Genomic DNA, 22,745 nt, shown 5'->3' on the forward strand with positions numbered 1-22,745 from the left:
TAAATTAGTGGGAAGTTGTCAATTTTCCCATTTTGACTTGTGCTTCTGGGCTTTTCATTGGAGCTTAACTTCATAATTTCTCGTTTTCCCTTTTCTTCTATTTCCTCAACGTTTTCAACTTTGGTTTCTTCCATTATTGAAATCGCCTATTATTATTGTAAACCAACTTTTTGAAATTTTCAAACCTCTTAAATTGTTATTTGCTATTGGGAATTGACGAATGGGGAGGCCTTCTTCTTCTACCACAAACTGCATTCAATAATAAAGACAAAAAATCTTCTAATCCATAATCTTTTGTTCACATTCTAATTTATTTTTGTAAATATTCTTTTTCTAATTGTGCTTCTTTCCACTTCATTTTTAAAAACATATTCACTTGTCCACCATAAATATGAGTAGGTAAATCTGCTTATATGCTTTCAAATTTAAATCTAACCACTTAAAAAATTGAAATTGTTGTTTTTCTTCCAATTTTCTTCTTCTTTTTCACTTTTTTTCCCCTTAAATCATCCTCATATCACATCAAAGAAAATCTAGGACTTTCACTATGGACCAACCCAAAAAATTAACCCTAATTGGACTCACAAAACACAAGTTTAAAATAAAATCTTGGTTGTGACACCCATAATAGTCTACTCTAGTAGCTCAACCACCACTCAACATTATTGGATTTTTTTTCAAGTTTTCACTCTTTTCTTGAATCTATTTTAATCTAACTTAAAATAAGTATTATAACAATTATTTGGGCATTATCATATATATATATAATAATGTATCTTCAATGTATCCATATTTAAGTTTTTTTAAAATTGATGTATCGTCGTATCGTATCTATATCCTATATTTGTGTCTGCATTTCTTCAAGAGCTTAGCTCAACTGATGCTTGAATAAACCAAAAGGTCCGTGGTTCAAATTTCTCCACTCCAATTTATACTTAAAAAAAGAATTTTTCAAGGACCCACTCTATGAAAAAATTTAAAACATCTTTTAATATATATAATAATTTATTTCATAGGTGCATAATAAATACAATCTTTTAATTTTAAGAGGGAGGTAGTGAAGAATTCATTGCATAGCGTAGCATGTGATTTTGACTTTTGAGTAAGTGATATGGCATAGGTGGGTGGAATCCTGAGTTTTATTTAGTTTTGGGTTTGGTTACCTTCCGAATGTTTTGGAGCTGCCGTCAGTGTACAGTGGAGATTTCTGGGTCTACAATGGCGGCCACCAGCACCGATTGTGGCATTGATTTTTTACTTCCCTAGTTCTCGAAAACAAGTGGGTAAATGATCAAAATAGAATGACATCTAAAAAAAATGGCCAAAGTGATTTTTTTTTTTCTTCGAATAAATGGTCAAATGACTAATTTGGATACTATTTAAGATATAACAATGGATAAAAATATGCCTACAGTCAAATTTCTATAAATATGGTGTATTCAAATAATTCTAACAACCTAAAATAAGATCTGATAAACTAAACCACCCAAGCCTCCGAGATGGAAATATTAAAAAAAAAAAAAAACATAACCTAGAGATTCATGTTCACTAAAAAAAAAAATCTATATATATGTTTATTGGAATATAGAGAGAAATATAAATTATACCTTAAAATCTTTTAATTAATTAAAAAGATATAATCTTAAATTTTCAAATATAATTCTAGTAGAAAAAATATATAAAAATCAAATCTCCATCAAATTTATTTGCAAAAATCCGTTCAAACTATCTAAAAAAGTGTAACCACTTAGAAGGCATTTGTATACGTACAAGGCATTTTTACAGATAAATAAGAAAGAATATGATGAGTAATGGATTCCTCGTTAAATACCAATGGTCATATTTCAATAAATTCAAAAAGGTCATATTTCAATAAATTCAAAAAGGTCATATTTCAAAATCACACATCGCAATTTCTCCTCGTTCTGTTATGTCGGCATATAGTGATTTGCAATGGGCCGATTAATCGATTTAAGGTTATGGGCTGAGGGGAAAATGAGGTGGCCCAACTATATTGACCCACTAAACATGTATAAACACGTATTGGATCCATTTTCATTTGTCCCATGACCGGACCAATCAACTTTAAAAAGAGAGTCTAATTCAATTACAATAATGCATTCCATATATTCTTACTTCTAATTTTTTTTTAATGAAAATAAAAAATAGGTTCTTTTCAAATAAAGAAAAATCAACTATTAGCATGCATGGCTTGTGATTCATAACAGACCCCAAAAATTTAGGGCCTAAATTTTTTTAAAGGCAATTTAAGGGCCCATTTCGTGCATAGGAAACTGGGAATCATCTAATTCTCTTCTCATCATTTCGAAAAACTTTTTCAATTTACTAATTTTTTGTCAATTCCCAAATCTAATTTATGAAGCAAAAAAAAAAAGAAAAAAAAAAGTCAATTCTACTTCTAGTTTTATTCTTTATTGCTGATGTGAATTGTGATAAAATCCTCTAAAAGCCAACAAATAAGGTTTCTAACCACTATTTATTGAATTTGAACGATGCTTTGTTCTCCAATTGATCTTGAAGATAAATGTTTTTACCATTTGTAAAAAAATAAATTTATTGGTAGATTTCTGGGCTTGTTTTTTATGTGTTGATATTGAAATTTATTGATCTTCTCATATTTTTGTTTGCGTGATGATTTTAATTGAATATTAATTATTTAACCGACAGATAAAATGAATGGCTTGGTCTTAAAGTTTTTTAATCTTGATTGGTGACTAATGTTTCAAACAATTATTTTTCTAGTTATTTCTATCCTTTTGTTTTCCTTTCTTTTTTTTCTTTTTAAGAATTTGATCATGAAAAAAATCATATAACATTTTTATACTATATTTTCTCATTCTACAAAAAGATGAGAAATCCTCAAGAATAACATTGAAAACTTCACTCTTAAACCATTGTCATCTACTCGTTGGGAGAGTCGTGTTGAGAGTGTTAAAGCTATAAAAAAATAAATGCCTGAAACACATGAAATTAGTAATGATTTCAAAGCGCAAAGTGAAGCTAAATCTTTAATTGGGTTAGTAAACACTTACAATCAAAGAATATACTTATCGATATTGCTATAGAGAAAATAAAGGGATTAATTTTTTTTTTTAGCAATATAGAGAGATAGACTTTGAGAAGCTTTGAATGTTGCTAAGAATATTGTCATGGAAGTGAACATTGTTCCCATTTTTCCTAGGGTTGGCAACAAAGCGGGAGCGGGGAGGAGATTCTCCATCCCCATCCCCATGGAGATTTGTTATCCCTGTCCCGACCCCATTTTCCATTTTGGGGAGTTGAGATCGGGGTCGGAGAATTCTCACTTGGGGACCAAACCTTCGTAGAGAAAATTTTCTATTTATATTTTCATTTTTAAATGTTATTTTATTTATAATCAATTAAATTTCGATATTTATATTGAAATTGTAAATATTTTAAATAACAAACTAGTATTATTATTGTTTTATTTATTAAATTAATAACTAAAAAAACATCTTAGATTTGTATTGTAAATATAATAAAAATTTAAAGTTAATTATATTATGAAATGAAATTAAAAAAAAAAAGTTAAAGAATATATATATATAGGTTGGTAGTTAAGGTACAATTATATAAATATATATTAAAAATAATAAAAAAAATATTCGGAGTTGGGATCTCTTTTGTATCCCTAGTTTGATTCCATCTNAGGTTTTATATATATATTAAAGAATAATAACAAACAATATATATTAAAAATTAATAAAAAAAAAAAAAATTCAAGCCGAGTCGGGGTTATGGATGGAGTGGGGATATCCTCCCCTTTTGTGTCCCTGGTTTGACCCCATCTCCAGTCAAACTGGGGATTCTCCACCCCGATCGGACGGGTATCCTCGAGGACCCGACTCTTAGAGGAGTTTTGTCATCCCTAGTTTTTTCTTGAAGAAATGAAATTAAAAAGATTTTTTTTAATGGAAATTCATATAACACCCAAAACATGGTTGCATGATCTCCAGAGTCCTTTAGAGTTAATTATCTCTTATATATTCACTACAAGAAAAACCACCTTTCTTGACGTTTGCAATTTTATATACTTAACGTTTTTATGAAAAATGCCAAGAAATAGGTGATTTTAAAGAAAAAAAAACATCAAGAATTATTTTTAAAACGCAGAGGTTTCCGATTGACGTTTTAAAAATGTCAAATTTAATTAATGGTTTCTTGACCTTTTTAAAACGTCAAGAATATTAGAATATGCAAGTTAACATTGCAATGTTGAAAAGTAGCGTTGCGACGCTATGGATTTTAACAGAAAAATGAAAAACGTGTGCGTCTCACGCAACGCTCTCAATAGTGTTGCAACACTATAAGAGAGATTTAAAAGAAATTTTCTAGCCAAACTGCTCATTTTTCTTTCTTCTCCTCACAAAATTTCCGGAATTAATTCTTCTTGGTTTTTCACTTTCCTTTGATGCATCTTTCTTATTCCATCAATCTTGAAGAGATTCTTCATTGAGGTAAGTAGACTTAGTTTAGATTAGGTTTAATTCTTGATTTTCTTGGTTAGAGGCATGAATTTTCAAGGTTAGGGCTTGATTTTTTTGGTTTGAGGCTTGAACTTTCAAAGTTAGGGCTTAATCTATCATGCATATTCTTGAATCTCATAATAAATTCTTCTTTCATATTGTTCTTGGTTTGAGGCATGAACTTTCAAAGTTAGGGCTTGATTTTATTCCATCAATCTTGAAGAGATTCTTCATTTAGGTAAGTAGATTTAGTTTAGATTAGGTTTAACTCTCGATTTTCTTGGTTTGAAGCATAAACTTTCAAAGTTAAGGTTTGATTTTCTTGGTTTAAGGCTTGAACTTTCAAAGTTAGGGCTTAATCTCTCATGTATGTTCTTGAATATTCTTGAATCTACATGTGATATTTTAACTTTCAAAGTTATTGACATTGTATTATGATGCATGTGGCAGGACATACTGATTTAGTTGAGAAATTTGATTTGAAGACACTATGTGCTATTGGTATGTTGCATTTCTTCCATTTTTCATTACTTCTAGTCATACATTTTGTCTAGAAAGTCACACATTTAAATATGACTTGATTACCATTTCAAAAGTTGATTACCTCCTTGGTTTAAATGCAACTTTGGCTGAGGACCTCTCTAAAATTAAATGAAGCAAGGGAAAAAGAATAAAAAAGAAGGTAAAATGGAGATTTTTGCTTGCATATTTTTTAATTATTATTTTGATCTTTCTTGCTTTATTTGAGGTCATTTACACTTTTCCTTTTGTATTGTAGTTGAGTGGCAATGACTTGCAAGTATAGTTCTTTTTTTTTTTTTTTTTTTTTTATAGAATAAATTTCTTCTTATGCCGAAAGTCATTCTTTTTGTGGTAACTTGTTATATAGTTACATTTATATTGGATATATATGTTTGAAGCTCTGTGTCTACAAGATTTGTAGGATATTTTATATTGATCTTGATGTGTTGATCAAAGTTNTTTTTAATTATTATTTTGATCTTTCTTGCTTTATTTGAGGTCATTTACACTTTTCCTTTTGTATTGTAGTTGAGTGGCAATGACTTGCAAGTATATTTTTTTTTTTTTTTTTTTTTTTATAGAAATAAACTTCTTCCTGCGCCGAAAGTCATTCTTTTTGTGGTAACTTGTTACATAGTTACATTTATATTGGATATATATGTTTGAAGCTCTGTGTCTACAAGATTTGTAGGATATTTTATATTGATCTTGATGTGTTGATCAAAGTTGGGGATATTTGTTTGAAACTTTGTGTTTGTATAATTTGTAAGATATTTTATATGGATGGTTCTTTATTGACGTCAAGGTGTTGCTATGAGAAAAGTTATAGCTTCGTAAAAAGTAATTTTTGGACGTTTGAGCTATTGGCCTTTATTTTATCATGTCTAGTTGCTTTTCCTTCAAAAGATATGATCTAAAATTATTATGAGGCTCTCTTGTCCTGAGTTATATACATTCGACAAGTTTCATGGTTTGGTATCATAATATAGTGTCAAAGGTAGTTTTGGATTAGTACGTGTGATAGTTGTTATATGGATAGATGGATAGTTTTGATAGAAGTTTTGGAAATGTATTTTTTAAAACTATTCATATTTGGTTGAATGTCAGAATTATGTTCCTCATATTGTTTTGGAAGTGCCCATATGGGTTTGTCCATATTCTTCTAATTAACTTACAAAATCCTTCATGGAGTTGTAAAGTTTTATAGGGCTTTGTAGGTTGTGGTGCTTAAGTTTAGTAATTTTAAGTTGTTTCAATCTATATGTTGTAGTTTTGGTATATTATTTCATTGATGTAGGTGCTCAAAGCGATGAGTTCAAGGTGGGCTACGTTATTCTTATGGAGGCAGGAGCATAATGAGTGAGATTTGACTAGGATTACTTCATACGGGATTGATAGGTGTAATTTTTTTTAATTGTTCTTAGAGGGGATGGGGTTGTTGATTGTACGATAGGAAATGTGTTCATATGGGTGTTGATAGTTATTATACTTTTGAAATTATTCGTATGGGGTTGATTATAATGTTGAAATTGTTCATGTGGGGTTTTCCATATTCTTTTAACTTATAAATACTTTATGAGGTCGTCATATTGACAATGTTAAAAAGTAAAGTTTTTATAAAGAGATATTGGTGGAAATTTGGTTGATATATAACATTGAAAATGCATGTATTGTTTATTTGATTGGTGAATGTATGTCATATATATACCAAATGTGGTTATTGGATCAAAATACAGGAGCAATTATAGGTAAAAACGTCAGCATTACAGATTTTTCTAAAAAAATCACAAGCAAATTTCTTGACGTTTTTTCCTCGTCAAGATTATAGATATTCTTGACATGTTTAACAGGTCAAGAACTCTCATATTCTTGACATTTCTAACATGTCAAGTAGGATATATCTTGACGTTTTTTCATTGTCAAGTTAAAAAATTTCTTGATATTTTTTCCTTGTCAAGAACACTCCTATTATTGACATTTCAAACATGTCAAGTGTCAATGTTTCTTGACATTTTTTAAATATCAAGTGTCACTTTTTTTGAAGTTTTTACAACGTCAAGAAAATCGACATTATTGACATTGGCTTCCTTAACGTTTTTTAAAACGTCAAGAAAAGTGATTCTTGATATTTAAAAAACGTCAAGAAATACTGTTTTTGTAGTAGTGATTGTTGATCAAGCTATTGTTTCTCTTAATAAGAGGTTTGAACAATACCAAAAATATGGGGGAAAATGGCTTTTTGTTTACTTCTCGTTGCATTCACTAGATGGTACTAGTTTCATGTCCTATTGTACTTTTTTTTTTTAGTTTGCTCTTAAGAATAACAGAAAATTAGATATTGATGGAAATAAAACTAGGGCCACCAGATATTTTGAGGTTTGTGATAGGTATTGCATATTGAATTTTGTTGACTATTTTTGTGATAGTTGCATTCGCTGAAAGAAGTTTTTCCAAATTGAAATTGTTGAAGACCTATATGCGCTTTATAATATCACAAGAAAGGCTTAATGGATTGGCACTAATAGCTTCAAAATGGTATTTTGAAGAGAGTTGACTATGAGGGATCGTTTGGTTGAAGAGTTTTCTACATGGAATTGACATAGAAATGCAAAACCCATGTTTATTTCACAAGTTTTTACACTTTTAATGTTGTTCAATTTAGGGTATTCCAACCTCAATTTTTCCAGCCTTCAGCCCCAAATTCTTTGTATTTTCTTCTTCTCAGTATTAACTTCTTGTTTATTTATTTATTTATTTACATTTGAATTTTTCGAGCACATTATGTATGGCTAGGGTAAGTTTTCTCTAACTTAGGGTAAGGATGAAATTCATTTTGACTTGGTTGTTAGACTTGTATTTCATGGTTTTTGACACACCCTTCCCGATTTATCCTCTAAAATTGGAAGAGGACATAACGGCAGCAAATACCGACCTAGGTGCCAGCACTTATTGCCTAACTTAAATGAACCTGCTTAAACCTGAATATGCAACGACTTGGCACAAAAAACATCCATGAAATTAAACAGTACAAGTCTTGATTACAGTTCCAAAAACAAACATAGGTCCAACGAAATAAGATGACCAAAATAATGTGTGTCCCAAAAGAAAAATAAGTTTCACAAGTCCTCGACTCCTTTCCAAATGTGTGTACATCAAAACAAGTTTAACCTAAGCTTCTTCCTAAGGTCACTAAACTTTGGTGGCAAGCTGCAGTGGATTCAACTGTGAGGGAACTGGCCGCTACCTGAGAAAAAGGAAAACATTCGAAAACTGTGAGCTGGTTGCCCAGTGAGTGACATATAGAAATACATTTCTTCTCGAACCTTTCATATGCTTTAATGTAAAATAAATGACATGCTAGAAAATAACCTCAAGCAACTTACATAATATCATACATTAATCATAACGTTATAATCAATCATGCTACCAAACCTTAGTTGAGAACGAGCATTCATAGCTCAAGCTCCCAACGTCCATTCAAGGCCATGAGACCCATACTTCGATCCCTTAATAAAGATGTAGCCAGGAGACCCATACTTTGGTCTCTCATAAAGAACTACCTACGTGCACGTGGAGTATACTAAGTACCGTCAACACCTTAGGTACTTCCTCATATACCTTTTATACCTTTGGTACCCGATATATTAGAAACATAACATCCATGAAAGATTCGAGCATCATTATTAGTCAACATGCATGCTTCACAATTAATAACATGTAGTTGCATTACTTTTCATACATTCTTAACATATGCTAGGATTAACAAAACTCATTTAAAACACAAGTATAAACTTTAGTTGCTTGGAAAATTCATGAACGTTAGCATGAAATTCATTTGAAATGCATGTCCCTTTTGTGAACATATTTGAAAACATTTAGTCACTCACAAATCCTTAGGTTTGGTTCTTCTTAAGCTTTGTAGGCCTTCCCAATGGATGTAGTTCCTACACATAAAAGAATAAGAGTTTAGTTGCCACTTGGCCTCCCTTTCGAGACTACTCTTTTAACTAAGCTCATACTTGGCAAGGGGTTGCCTAATCATCCAACATTTTCCATAATCAATTTCTAACGTAAAAAAACTTGAAAATTAGAAACTATTTTAAGAAAGTTCCTTCTCCAAATATGTTTGGAATTTCGTTATCAATGTTATCTCAAAATTTCAGTGTGAAACTCTTTGTAGTTTAATCTGGGCCCTCGAATCTTTCCCGACAACCCTAACCGCAACTCCCTGCTTAAGTAAAGATTCTAAGGTTAACCTCCCAAAATATATAACACGAACCATAGGCCTTTTTTTGTCAAGTTTCCTTCTACAAACTTACTTGAAATGGTGTCTAAGAGAATACCTTAAAGTCTCGGCTTGAAACTTCAAGGGGTTTGGTGTAGATCTATGTTTCTTCGTTGAGTGCCTGAAAATGCTCGAAATGAACCTTCAACTCTTCCTCCCTTTTCCGGCCTTCTTTCTAATGAGCTTTCCTTTCTAAAGACTCGATTTCAGAAACTAGACTCGAAGAGCTTTCCAATGGTACCAATTTCGTCTGGTTTGCTCTAGCAAATTGTCCAAAACGAGCCCTTGAAGTTCTCCTTCTTTTTATACTACTGTCCAACCCTTTACATGAGATCTCTTTAAGCCACCTCACCCGCTAATGGAGATCAAGGGTCGAGATTAAGCCATCAGTCCAGATAACTAAAAAAGAAGTCTAAAACTGAATGTTTAAATCTGAGCGTTTCGGATAACTCGTTTCTTGCTGGAAAAACTCGATGGAGAGAGGTCCTTACTAGACGAAAATTTCCAAGACTCTCTGTTAAATACTAGATGAGAGGACTCGCTACTCGATGGGGAAACTCGGCGCTGGGAGCTCGCCTGACACACGTTCCTCACTCGACACTCAAACTCGACATGTGAGCCTTCCCCGCTTACCTTCGACACTTAACTCATTCCTCATTCGCTTATACTCGACACTCGGTAGCCTCTACTCGGTGTCGACCCTTCTCGATTACTTATACTCGATGCTCAGCAGCATTTACTTGTTGCTCACCTAGAGCTTACTCGATGCTCAAGTATCCTTCAACACAATCAACACTTAGACAAAATTTCTTTTATAAAGCCAGATTAATATGTCCTGAGAGTTAAGTTTCCTTACTTAACCATTTTTTCCTTCCTCAAACTCATCCTTTACCTCGGGATGCACAAATCCAATCTAACTTAGATATTTAACCCAACATTTTGCTTAACTTAAACAATAAACATAATTAAAAAGGGAAAAGTAAGGTGCGAGTCTTACAGTTTTACTACTGATTTTCTGTGGATTTTTTTATCTATATATTTTATCTTCTATGCTTAGGAATTTATATGGTTTGATCACCTATTTCTTTGTTTTGCTAGAGAGGATGCATCTATGTGTATTAATCTCAATAGGCATAGATTAGAGCATGCTTGTATGTAAATTTTTTGTTGTTTAGGATAACCTTTTTGCTACATTGTATGACTGAGTTCAAGAATCAAATCATTAGTAATTTAAAGCTACTCACGATTGCTAATGGATTTGGCTAGATTACCTAGGCTTAATACGGTATTTAATTGATTAGACCTCTATTAGAACATGTTAATTAAGCATTTAGACTAATTAAGCCATTGATCAGTTCATTAGCGCGTTATTTTTGATCTCAAAGTCAAGCAAACAAGTCAAGAATAGAATATTGAGCATGCAAATAATCCTTTAAGTTCGATGAGCAACCAAGCAAATGAATGAATTCCAAACTCCCATCGTTACTTAACGAATTCATCAATTAGCTTTAAAATTTCAAGATTCTCTGTGGTTGAAGGAACTCTAATTACAGAGTACCTTTGAGTGGAAATGGATCGTCCAAACCCCATTGTGAATGAACGCATGCGTTTACAGTCATACAAAACAGATTATGCATTATAAACTGAATTACAACATACTATGAAAGTAAAAACAAAGGATAAGATATTATACCTTTGAAGAACCCCTTCTTCAAGATAATCCCTCGATCAAACTCGCTCACAAACATAGCGAACAACTCGATCTCCCTCGAACAACAACAAGCAGCAACTCGATTCTCGAACAAACCGAACACAACCACTAGGTTACCTTGATATTCTCGGTGTGAGAATCTAGGAGTGGTGGGCTCTGGCTTATTTTGGTTTAAGGGAATGTTTAGAGTGGAAGAGGAAGACGATCGAGTAAACGATAGGACTATCATATAGATGAGAAAGTCTATTGCATAGACTAGCTACTCGATCGTTTAGGCTCTCAAGTGATCGTGTAGTAAGACTCTCTTACTCGATTGCTAATAATGTTAGTCGTGTGAGATTTTGAAATCAAATTTCATTTTATCTCAAATTTGCCATAAAACCATATAACTACCCACTAAAGGTGGTTATGGAGAAAAAGAAATTTAATTATCAAATAATTAATAAATATAAATAAATATGATAACTAACTTATCATATTATATCTATAACCTATAGTTTTAATATTGCATCATATACAATATGTAAACCATAGTTATTTTTCTTTATTTTATGGTATTTAATGTAAATCATATTTATATTAAATTTAATAACTATGAATCTTATTCATAGAAAATATATATTGAATCATATTCAAATATTAGTTCCTCCAATCAAAAAATAATGTATCAAATAAATTATATCAATTATATCATATATAATTTAATTAATTTAATTATATCATATATAATAAATTCCCTCTTATTAATTTGAACATTTTAAATTAACCCAAAAACTTATTCTCAACTTGAATCCATTGAGCTACCAAAGGGACCTTATGGACCTGTAGCTTGAAACTCTAACAGTACGTGAATAACTGATTAAACTCTTTAATCACATTATCCAACATCCGTTAACGCATTCCACTAAAGACCGACAGCTGTACCCTTCGCACTACAGATATATTTCTATGTCCACTAGATATAACCAATCAACAGAACGATGACCCTTCACAAATCGCTCGTAAGTACAACTGGGCCAAATTACCATTTTGCCCCTATAGTTACATCTAACTCCTTAAGTATCACTGATCCCTCTAATGAACAATAGATCGTAGTCCCACTATGACTGAACTCCTCTCGGGTCAAGAGATAGTGTGGAGCCACATTGTTCAAGACTTGGAATCAGCCCTTAAGGGAGCAATTTATCTACTTACCCCTGATTTGGAGGAGTGAATTCCATATTGTGTAGTTGAGTTCCCAACTCCCCAATCAGATGAATTCCCAAAGTGATAGGCTTGAAGGGAGCAATTTATCTACTTACCCTTGATTTGGAGAAGGAGTGAATTCCATCTTGTGTAGCTGAGTTCCAAACTCCCCAATCAAACGAATTCCCAAAGTGATAGGCTTGTTGATTCGGCGATCTGGCCACTCTTACCCATGCAAGTCAAAGGACCGACCTCATAGGCAAGAGTTCATAACTCACTCAGGATGAAGGTCATGTTACCTATGGTCATCCTAGTGAAATGAAAGTCTCAATTATTAACAACATTATATAACAAGACTAAGCATTTCGTGGTCCGGTCTTCTATAAACTCCTTTGTATAGAATATCCCTGCTCGCATGTCTAATAGATGAATAATCAGGATCAGATCATTTGTAGCACTTTACAACATTTGTAACACCTACAAAGCGAGTCATACTCGTAGTGTCACTAGAATAAGGTATCTAACCTTATCCATATACTACAGACCATTTAAGTTATCACTTAAAACACAATCCACTTGTATGTCTCCACATACATGTTTAAGTTACAACGATAACCATGAATCTTAGTTCATTGGTTTGTGGTTAATGCAACTAAAATATCAAATATTTTATATACTGAAGTGAATAAAATATCATATATTATAAATCACAGAATGTTCATTCATACAAGTGTTTACAAACTATAGAACCTTACGAGATTTAGGGCATCAACCCCAACAAAGACGACTTGTTCCCACTAGCCTACTAGCTTTTAAGAGATGTTTATAAATTTATTTATTTGGAGTCCTGGTAGGCTCCGAACAGATTGGCGCAGGAATAAATTATTCTTAAACATCTTCATTTTCCACAAACAAGGGTTTTATTTTCCATTCCAAAATTGTGGGTTTTCTCTTTTCCCATCTTCACCTGGTTTCCATTTTATATATAATTTCATTTAAAATATAGTTAATTAATTGATTGATTAATATTATTTTTAAAAAATTAATATAAATATTTATTATAATCAAGAATAATCTATTAAACATTTACTTAACTTAATTTTGCAATAAAAATTTATTAAATGAATATAGTTACTTTTTTACATAAATTATTAATTAATTAGTTAACAATATCTTAAATATTTTTAATTAGTAAATCAAGATTTGTTAAATTAGTTAGTACAAAATTCATCTTTCAATAATAATAATTCATTACTTTATATATATATATACACAATCAAGAAATTATTTATAGAGATTAATGTTAATTTGATCTTTCGTTATGAATATATAATCATTGTTGATAATTTACGGGGTTTTTTAAATATAAAAAAATACTTTAAAATATTTAAATTTTGTAGCTAAAAGTTTCAAAAGCTATGAAGTGTAAATATTCTGGGATTTTTCTTTTTATAAGAATTTCCCTATTTTCTTGTTTTTTTCACTTTTTATATTATATATTGCTTATTAAAATATTTTTATATTATTTAATTAAAACTAAATTTACACATGTTGAATTTAATTAATTATAAAATGATTAAGTATTATATTATAATTAAGATGAAGTCCATTAAATATATTTATTGGTTAAATTTAAGGGTAAGTTGCAAGCATGCCAAAATAAGTTATAAAAATTAGGCTCATATCCACACAATATAAATTTTGTAAAAACAACAAAACTAGTCAACCCAACCTAATTTAACCGAGGCATTGAAACTGAAAAGTCAAAAATGCGCTTACTAATCCATTAACCGTATGGAATTTGATTGTTATCTGATTCCTACATGATTTTTATTTGATATTGATTGTTATACGATTGCTAATGATACATATTACTATCTGGTTGTTGTTTGATTATTATCTAATACTAATCGTCGATTCTACCGATTATTATCTGATTTTTTTTTTTTTTTTTATACTTTCAATTGCTTGAACATTAGTTATTCTTCTCTTTTATTTTTACACATTTTGCCATTCCTATTACCTTATATTTTTTTGTCAATTAGTTAATAGTTTCTAATATTGTCATATGATTTTCTTTTGATTGTCATCTGATTACATTCTATTTTTTTTTATCTCACATTTAGTAGTTTCTGATATTATTATTTGATTGACATTTGATTACCTCCACTTTTTGTTATATAATCAGTAGTTTGAAATATTGTCATTTGATTGCCTTTTGATTGTCATTTGAATTCTTTATGAACTTCTACTATATCATTTGGTTGTTATTTAATTGGCTTATTGGGTATAGTATCACTTAGCAATCTATCAAATTTGTGTGTATAATAGATTAGGTATATTATAAGCAATCACTTATTAGATATTACTTAACAACCTATCACAATGATACTAAGTAGATTGTGAGAGGAGATCAGGATACAGACCATAAAATTAAAAGTTAGTTAGTTTGAAAAGCTACAAAGTATAGATTTGTGATTAATGTTTATTTGGTGTTGATACATCATTGATATACTCGAAAAAATTATTAAATCAATCCACTAATATACTTAAAAACTAAAGAAAATACATCGTTGTTCTCACATAAAAAAAATAACAAAAATATATTTGATATTTCAATATGATTGTTCAAATATGTGCAAATTTATATATTCTTCTATTATGACCCACACGTTAAAAACAACTACACTTTGTGTGCTTTTGCCAATTCACCAATTGAAGGAATCCTTTGCTTCCAAAGTCTTCCTGCTTGATATTAAACAATCAGAAGCAATATAGCATCATTCACTTTTACAATACAAGTAGCAAATAATCAGATAACGGTCAAATAGAAATCACAAAGTACATAATATCTAATGAAAAACACATGACATTCAGATGACAATTAAATAGAAATCATTAAGTACTTAACATCTAATTAAAATCACATAAAAATTAGATAGCAATTAAATATCAATAGATAGAAATCAGATAACAATCAAATAGAAATCATAAAATAATTAATACCTAATGAAAACCATTTGACAATCATATAGAAACTAGAAAGCAATCATATGTCAATTAGATATAACTTCTATTTTATTTCTTAATTAAAATTTGAAGTTTGAAAAGGTCAACAAAAATGAAAAAAAAAAAAAAAAAAAAGGAAAGAAAAAAAGTTACCTTGGATGTGACAACATTTAATGGGTTTCTGACTATATTTTCTCCATGAATAATCATCCGATGGAATATTTGCCATTCTCATGCTTATCATCGAATCCTCATCACTCACTTCACCCTCAGTTTTCTATTAGAACAGATGTCTAGAACAATTGTCATGAAGGGTTGTTGCGCCGTGGAGAACCACTACCTTGAAAGCAATTACGGCACGACTTCGATGCTAATCGCTTATGTCGATTGCTCCCCAAGGTTAGCGCAACCTCTAAATTTAGAAGTGCACTCGTTGGAAAATGGACTAGAACCGGTGAGAAGATTGCTCATAACAGAAAAAAAATTTAGCGGAAAATAGAATATGGAAATCGAGTTCCGTTAACTGTAAAAAAATGAAACATATTTTATAATAATTTTATTCAAAAAAATTTAAAAGACAAGTAATAAAAAAATAGTTTTTTTTTGTGTAAACACAATTACCTAAACTTGTTTGTTCAACTACTTTGGATTATATTTTCACCATCAACACACTTTGGATTCTTAATTAGAATCCTTTGGTATTTATACCCTCTAGGAAATTCTAAATCTATCCATGTGGGACAAAACTTCCCACTCTCCTTGACTTTTCCTATGGGCCTAAGCCCAAAAGTCATTTCCAACAATCCCTACAAATGATTGTTATAAAAGAGTTAACAAGTAAACAATATAAAAGATTATTTGGAAAAAGAAAAAAAACTATTCCAAGCAAATAAAGAAGATCAAACTTAAACATCAATATCTAATGATTTGAATTGATACATAGTGAAGTAGGGCAACAACCTTGTTAGAGAGAGTGAGTTACCTCTTGAACTTTCAATAACACTAGTTGAGACCCCCACAATACGTTTTACTCCTAGAACTTCTCTCGATTCTGCAATATAAATTGTGCTTACTATGGCCATACACATAAACTTTGGTAACCGTGAAAGTTTTAGAAAGAAACCTTTAAACTCTTTCATAAAAGGCAACCATACCTTCACTATCATATTAGATGATTCATCAATTTCATTAGGAACAAACCACTCAAACTGAGCCATGAAGACTTTGTTGTGGATGATGTTTAAACTTTCGTTGGGTCCTGTAGTTTGTAAACACAGTTTTGAACAAACGCTTGTGATGTATAATATTTGATATTTTCTTCACTTTTGTCTATGAACATTGGATGTTTTATTTGCTTTACCACAAACCAATAAATTAAGATCCCTAGTTGTCATTTGTAACTTAAGCATGTATGTGGAGACATAAAGATGGATCATGTCTTAAGTGATAACCAAAATGGTCTGTAGTATATGAATATAAGAGGGAAACCTTATCCTGGTAACACTATGGATGCGGCCCGCTTTGTGGAATAGTTACAAGTGTTGTGACTTGCTACAGATGATCTGATCCTGATCATTCATGTGGAGAAATGCGAGCGGTGGCGTCCTATACAAAGGAGTTTGTATAAGACTAGACAACGAAGTGTTATAGTCTCGTTATATAACGTCGTTCATGACAGAGACTTCACTTCACTAGGATGACCATAGGTAACATGACCTCAATCTTGAGTAAGTTGGGAACTCCTGCCTTTGAGGGCGGTCCTTTGATTTGCATGGGTGCGAGTGGCCAGATCGCCGATTCAAACCTACCACTTTGAGGATTCATCTGATTTGGGAGCTGGGAACTCAGCTACACAAGAAGGAATTCACTCTTTCCCCGAAGCAGGGTAAGTAGATAGATTGCTCCCTTAAGGGCTGATTTCGGGACTTGAACGATGTAGTGCCACATACCTTCTCATGACCCGAGAGGTGTCCATACATAGTAGGACTATGTTGTATTGTTCATTAGAGAGATCAGTGGTACTTAAGAAGTTAGATGTAACTACAGGGGGAAAACAATAAATTGGCCTAGCTGTACTTACGAGCATCTGTGAAGGGTTATCGTACTGTTGATTGGTTATATCCGATGGATACAGAAATTATTTGTGGTGAGAAGAGTGCAACTATCAGTCTTTAGTGGAATGCCTGACAGTTAACGGATGGTGGATCTCGTGGCTAAAGTGTTTAGTCAGCTATTCACGTACTGTTGGAGCTTCGAGCCATAAGTTCATAAGGTCCCCTTGGTAGCTCAATGAATTCAAGTTGAGAATCAGTTTTTGGGTCAGTTTGAAGTGTTTAAATTGACAAGAGGGAGTTCGATTATATATGATATGATTGAACTGGTTAATTATATATAATATAATTGACATTGTGTATGAGATACATTAATTGGAGAAAAATGATATAAATATGATTTATATCTAGTGGAGGAGAAAAAGACTATGGTTCATATGTTGTATTTGATGTGATATTAAACCATAGGTTGATAAATATAATATGATTGTATTTATTATTTAATTTGACAATTATAGGATAATTGTTGCCCGACTTTTTCTCCGTAACCGAATGATAGTGGGAGGTTGCTTTCAGTTTTCGTAACTGAAGGATAAAATGAAAATCGTTTTTATTTTGCAAAGAGATCATACATTTGCTCACGAGTGGTCTATACTGCCTATCGCATAGCAAACCGAAAGCCTACACGATAGCTCAACGTTTCTAAATGATCGTATACACGCGTGCAGTTTACTAAACGATCGCATAGGATTTGCTAAACGATCGTCTAGCTTTTTCCTAAACGATCACGTGTCCAAGTGTTTATTAAACGATCGTCTATACAATCGCAGCCCTTTTATTAAACAATCGTGTACCTCTACCTAAACGATCAAACATCATCTATACAATAGACACCTGCCTTCTTCTACTTGCTTGCCCGTGGTATATGATTGTCCTTCCTCCTTCCCTCTACTAAATTCAACAGAGCTCACACCTTCTAGATTCTCACACCGAGAATACCGAGGCTTCTAAATGGTAGTGTCTTCCTTGTTGTTGTGTTCGTGAGAAGGTCATTCGTGAGTAGACAATTTGGTGGACGATTAGCTTGGACGTTCTCAGCGAGAGTGAGAGGAGTAGTTCTTGGACAAGAATGAGTTTTTGGTGAAGAAGAGTTCTTCAACTGGTATGTATCTTCTCTCTTTGTTGTTTAAGTTCAAAGCATGCCTGTAATTTGTTGTATATTGCATAACTAGTTTGCTAGATTGTAAATGTGTTAATTCTGTCACAATGAGTTTGGAACGATCTCGCTTCCGCTCAGAGGTACTCTTTGATAAGAGTTCCTTCAGGCTTAGAAATTTAGTCCTTGTCAGGACCATCTTCATCAAGTCTATCTAAGACAAACAACTCAAATATTGAGCTATGAAGATTTCATCATTTCCATCAAGTTCACATCAGGACCACCCAAAGAAAGGACTATGGATCATTAAAAGATTTTAATATTATTCATCAAGTGCATCCTAAGACCACTCACATAACGGACTGTGGACCATCAAGTCTATCGCAATAGACTACCCAAACAAACGATTATGGACCATCAAGTCTATAACAATAGTGAAGGAACTGTGAAGTTTCGTAGCGAAAGTGGGAATCGATCCAATTTTCTATTTTTCCTCAGAATAAAAAGTTTACAAAAACAAAATAGAAAATTATACATTCATTCTAAATTTTACAGCCTGCGATTAAAGAGAAAAAGGGAGAATAAATTTACATATCCTCGAAGATTACAAATCTTCACGATTCCTCTTTGTCGATTCGATCATGAACACGTGAATGAGGGCACCACCACAAAATCGTCCTCTCTATTCTCCCTAGGGTAGGATGAGAATATGCATGAGGTATGGGCGGAATTTTGGAAGAGGGGAGTAAGCCTATTAGGTGCAAATGGATTTTCAAGAAGAAAATAAGACCATATGGTTCAATTGAAAAATACAATCCTAGGTTAGTAGTAGTAGGATATACACAAAAACAAGGTATTAACTACTTTGACACGTATTACCCTGTAATAAAAATAGCTACAATTAGGGTCTTGATTGCATTAGTGGCCATCCATGAACTTTTAATTCATCAAATGGATGTAAAAAATGTTTCTTTTAATGGTGATCTAAAAGGAGAAATTTAATGATATAGTTTAAAGGCTTTACAGTTGTCAGTCAAGAAAATAAAGTTTGTAACCTTAAAAAATTTCTTTATGGTCTTAAGCAAACTCCCAAACAACAGTATAAAAAATTCAACAATACTTTGATAAAAAAATTGGTTTAAAGTGGATTCCTCAAATACACGTATATATTCAAAATTGTTTGATGCAAAATATGTGATTGTATGCTTGTATGTTCATGATATGCTCATCTTTGAAACAAACATAGAGGTAATAAGTAATGCTGAGTTGTTATTATCATCGCATTTTAAATTGAAAGACTTAGGAGAAGCTAGTGTAATACTTAGTGTTAAAATAAGGAAAACATAAAATGGGTTTTCTCTATATCAACCGGCATTAAAAAATTATTAAAGAGATTTGGCTGTTTTGATTATCCTCCTCTAAGAACTCCTCATTAAGCTAGTATAAGTCTTACGAAAATAAAGGAATTAGTGTGTCTCAATTTGAATATGCAAAGATCATAGGTAGTGTTATGTTTTTAATGAACTGTAACAGACCTGATATTACATACGCTGTGAATAGATTGAGTAGATATACACATAATACTAATAAAGATCATCGGGGTGCTCTTCGTCGTTTGTTGAGATATGATTTTAAGAGCACAATAGACTATTATTTGCATTTCAATAAATACCCTGCTGTGTTAGAAGGTTATTGTGATACAAATTGAGTAATTGATAAGCATAAGGTCAATTCTACTAGTGGATATGTATTGTTACCCAGTGGAAGAGCCATATCGTGGAAGTCTGTAAAATAGATGTGCACAGCTAGATCCACCATGGAATCTAAATTTATTGCTCTAGAATTAACAGAACGAGAGGCTGAGTGGCTTAGAAGTATTAGGAGATGTACCATTGTAAGGAGCATCAGTATAGTTTTCGATACATTGTGATTCATAAGTTGCCATAGGAATTTCCAAGAATAGTGTATATAATGGCAAAATGAGGCATGTCCATCTTAGCTATGGAGCTGTGAAACAATTATTAAAAGGAGGAGTTCTTTCCTTGAAATTTGTGAGGTATGAGAGGAATCTGACTGACCCTCTTACCAAAGGACTAACAAGGAAAATAATTTTAGAATCCTCGGTGAATATGGGGCTTAAACTCTTATAGTGGTCCATGACCCTCTATCTATATGGTCTATTGCGATAGACTTTATGATCCATAATATTTTTCTTTTCAGGAGGTTTATTGTGACTTGATGGTTCATAGCTTTTTATTTGGGTAGTCCTAGCATGGACTTGATGGATAAAACTAAAACCTTTAAATAATCCATAGCCCTTTCTTTGAGTGGTCTTGATATGAATTTGATGGATAATGTTGAAATCCTCATAGCTCAGTATCTGAATGATTTGTCTCTGACAAACTTGATGAAGTTGGTTCTATTACAAACTAGATGACGAAGTCTTCATAACTCAGTTTTGAGTGGTCTATTTGTAACAGACTTGATGAAGTATTTTACGTGATAGTGAAGGTGTGGCCACCTTCTATGAAAGAGTTTAAAGGTCTCTTTTTAAAGCTTTCATGATGACCGGAGGTTTTCATACATGACCTTAATTAGCACACTTTATATCGCGGAATCAAGGGAAAATACTTGGAGTAAAATGTGTTGTGGGGGTCTTAAGTAATGTCATTGAAAGTTCGAGAGGTAACTCACTTTCTCTAATGAAGTAATTGTTCCGCTTCATTGTGCATCAATTCAAATCGTTGGATATTGATGTCTAAGTTTGATCTCCTATCATTGCTCAAAATATTTTCTTCAAATAATTTAATTTATTTTAATTTTGCTATAACGGTCATTTGTGGAGAATTGTTTGAAATGACTCTTGGGCTTAGGTCCATAGCAAAAGTAAAAAAATCCCACATTGAAGAATCAAGCATTGCTTTTAAGATATAAATACTAAGACATGCTAATGATAACTTTAAGGTGTGGTGGTGATGTAAGTCTAACTTTTTCACCACATGCATGTCGCCACCTAACATATTAAAGAGATAAAAGGGGTAGATTAATCTAGTCACCCAAGTTTAATATCGGATTTGATATAACCACTTTTGAAAATATTCCGAATGAATCAATCTCTAATTTGTATATCACCATTTTGATTTTAATTTATATTAGATCTTTAGATTTTGCATTATCAAATTAAATCTAAATTTTTTTTCATTGTTTTATACATAATATTATCAAATTAATTTTTTTTTTCATATTTTCGATGTTTTCAATTTTTCATATAGAAACACATAAAAATGGCTTGTACTTAAAAAACATATAAATGAGAATTAAACTTTAAATGTTTGAAACATGTGCGTATATATATAAGTATATATATAGTTTATTATTAGATTCAATTTTATTATTATTGTTGATGTTGTTATTATCATTCAGTCTAAATAAAATAAGGTAACAAAAAACCCTAAATCTCATCTTTCTCATCCTTTTCACTTAGCCCAAAAATCTCTCTTTTTCCTTCTTAGTCTCATGTCTTTGGTTAACAACCCTTTCTTGAATTCCATCCTCTTGATTAGCTTTTGACGACCATCCTCACCAAGTCGTCGACCTTTTTTGCTTGCACACATGTTTTCTACTTTTGTTCAACAATGATGTTATGGGATTGATAGTATTTAAAGTGGCTTTCAAGATCCCATGGGCAAGCAAACTCCCTACAACTGGCTTGGTATCAAACGCAATCATATTTCCAATAGTCAAATCGTCTTAAAGTTGCAATTCCTTTAAATACTCACTTGCCAACAGGTATAATCAACTTTACTCTTTCTCACCTCGGAGAAAGTCTATCGTTGTGGACATTTCTAATGACTCCAACGCGTGGTAGTCGACTTTCTCACACATACATGCATTCTATAGGCCGTCGTAAGCGTTGAGAACCATATTAGGTGATTTTTAATTTTTGCTTATGGGATATTTAGATACAGTGTATTTGTGGTATTCGAGTTGTTTTTTAAGCAACGTATCTTTGCATTCTCGTTTGTACTTAATTTCGTTGTTTTTAAGATAGTCTTGTTATTTACTAATTAGTATTTTCTATTATATAAATTCCTTTTGCTATTTTTAAAATTTTGAAACTTTTTAACCATTTTTTCAAATGAAACTTTATAATTTGCTATTTTTCTTGTCAACCCTAAATTTTAACTTATAATTAATCACAATTACTTTGGTTTTACTTGATGTGTTTGGAATACATTATAAGGAGACCTTTAGGGTAAGGAGTTGGTTATTATAGTTGGGTTATAATAGTTTGTGTTTAGGGGTAGATTATTTTAGT

Source organism: Benincasa hispida, chromosome 3, assembly GCF_009727055.1.
Source record: "Benincasa hispida cultivar B227 chromosome 3, ASM972705v1, whole genome shotgun sequence".
In the NCBI taxonomy this organism is placed as follows: Eukaryota; Viridiplantae; Streptophyta; class Magnoliopsida; order Cucurbitales; family Cucurbitaceae; genus Benincasa; species Benincasa hispida.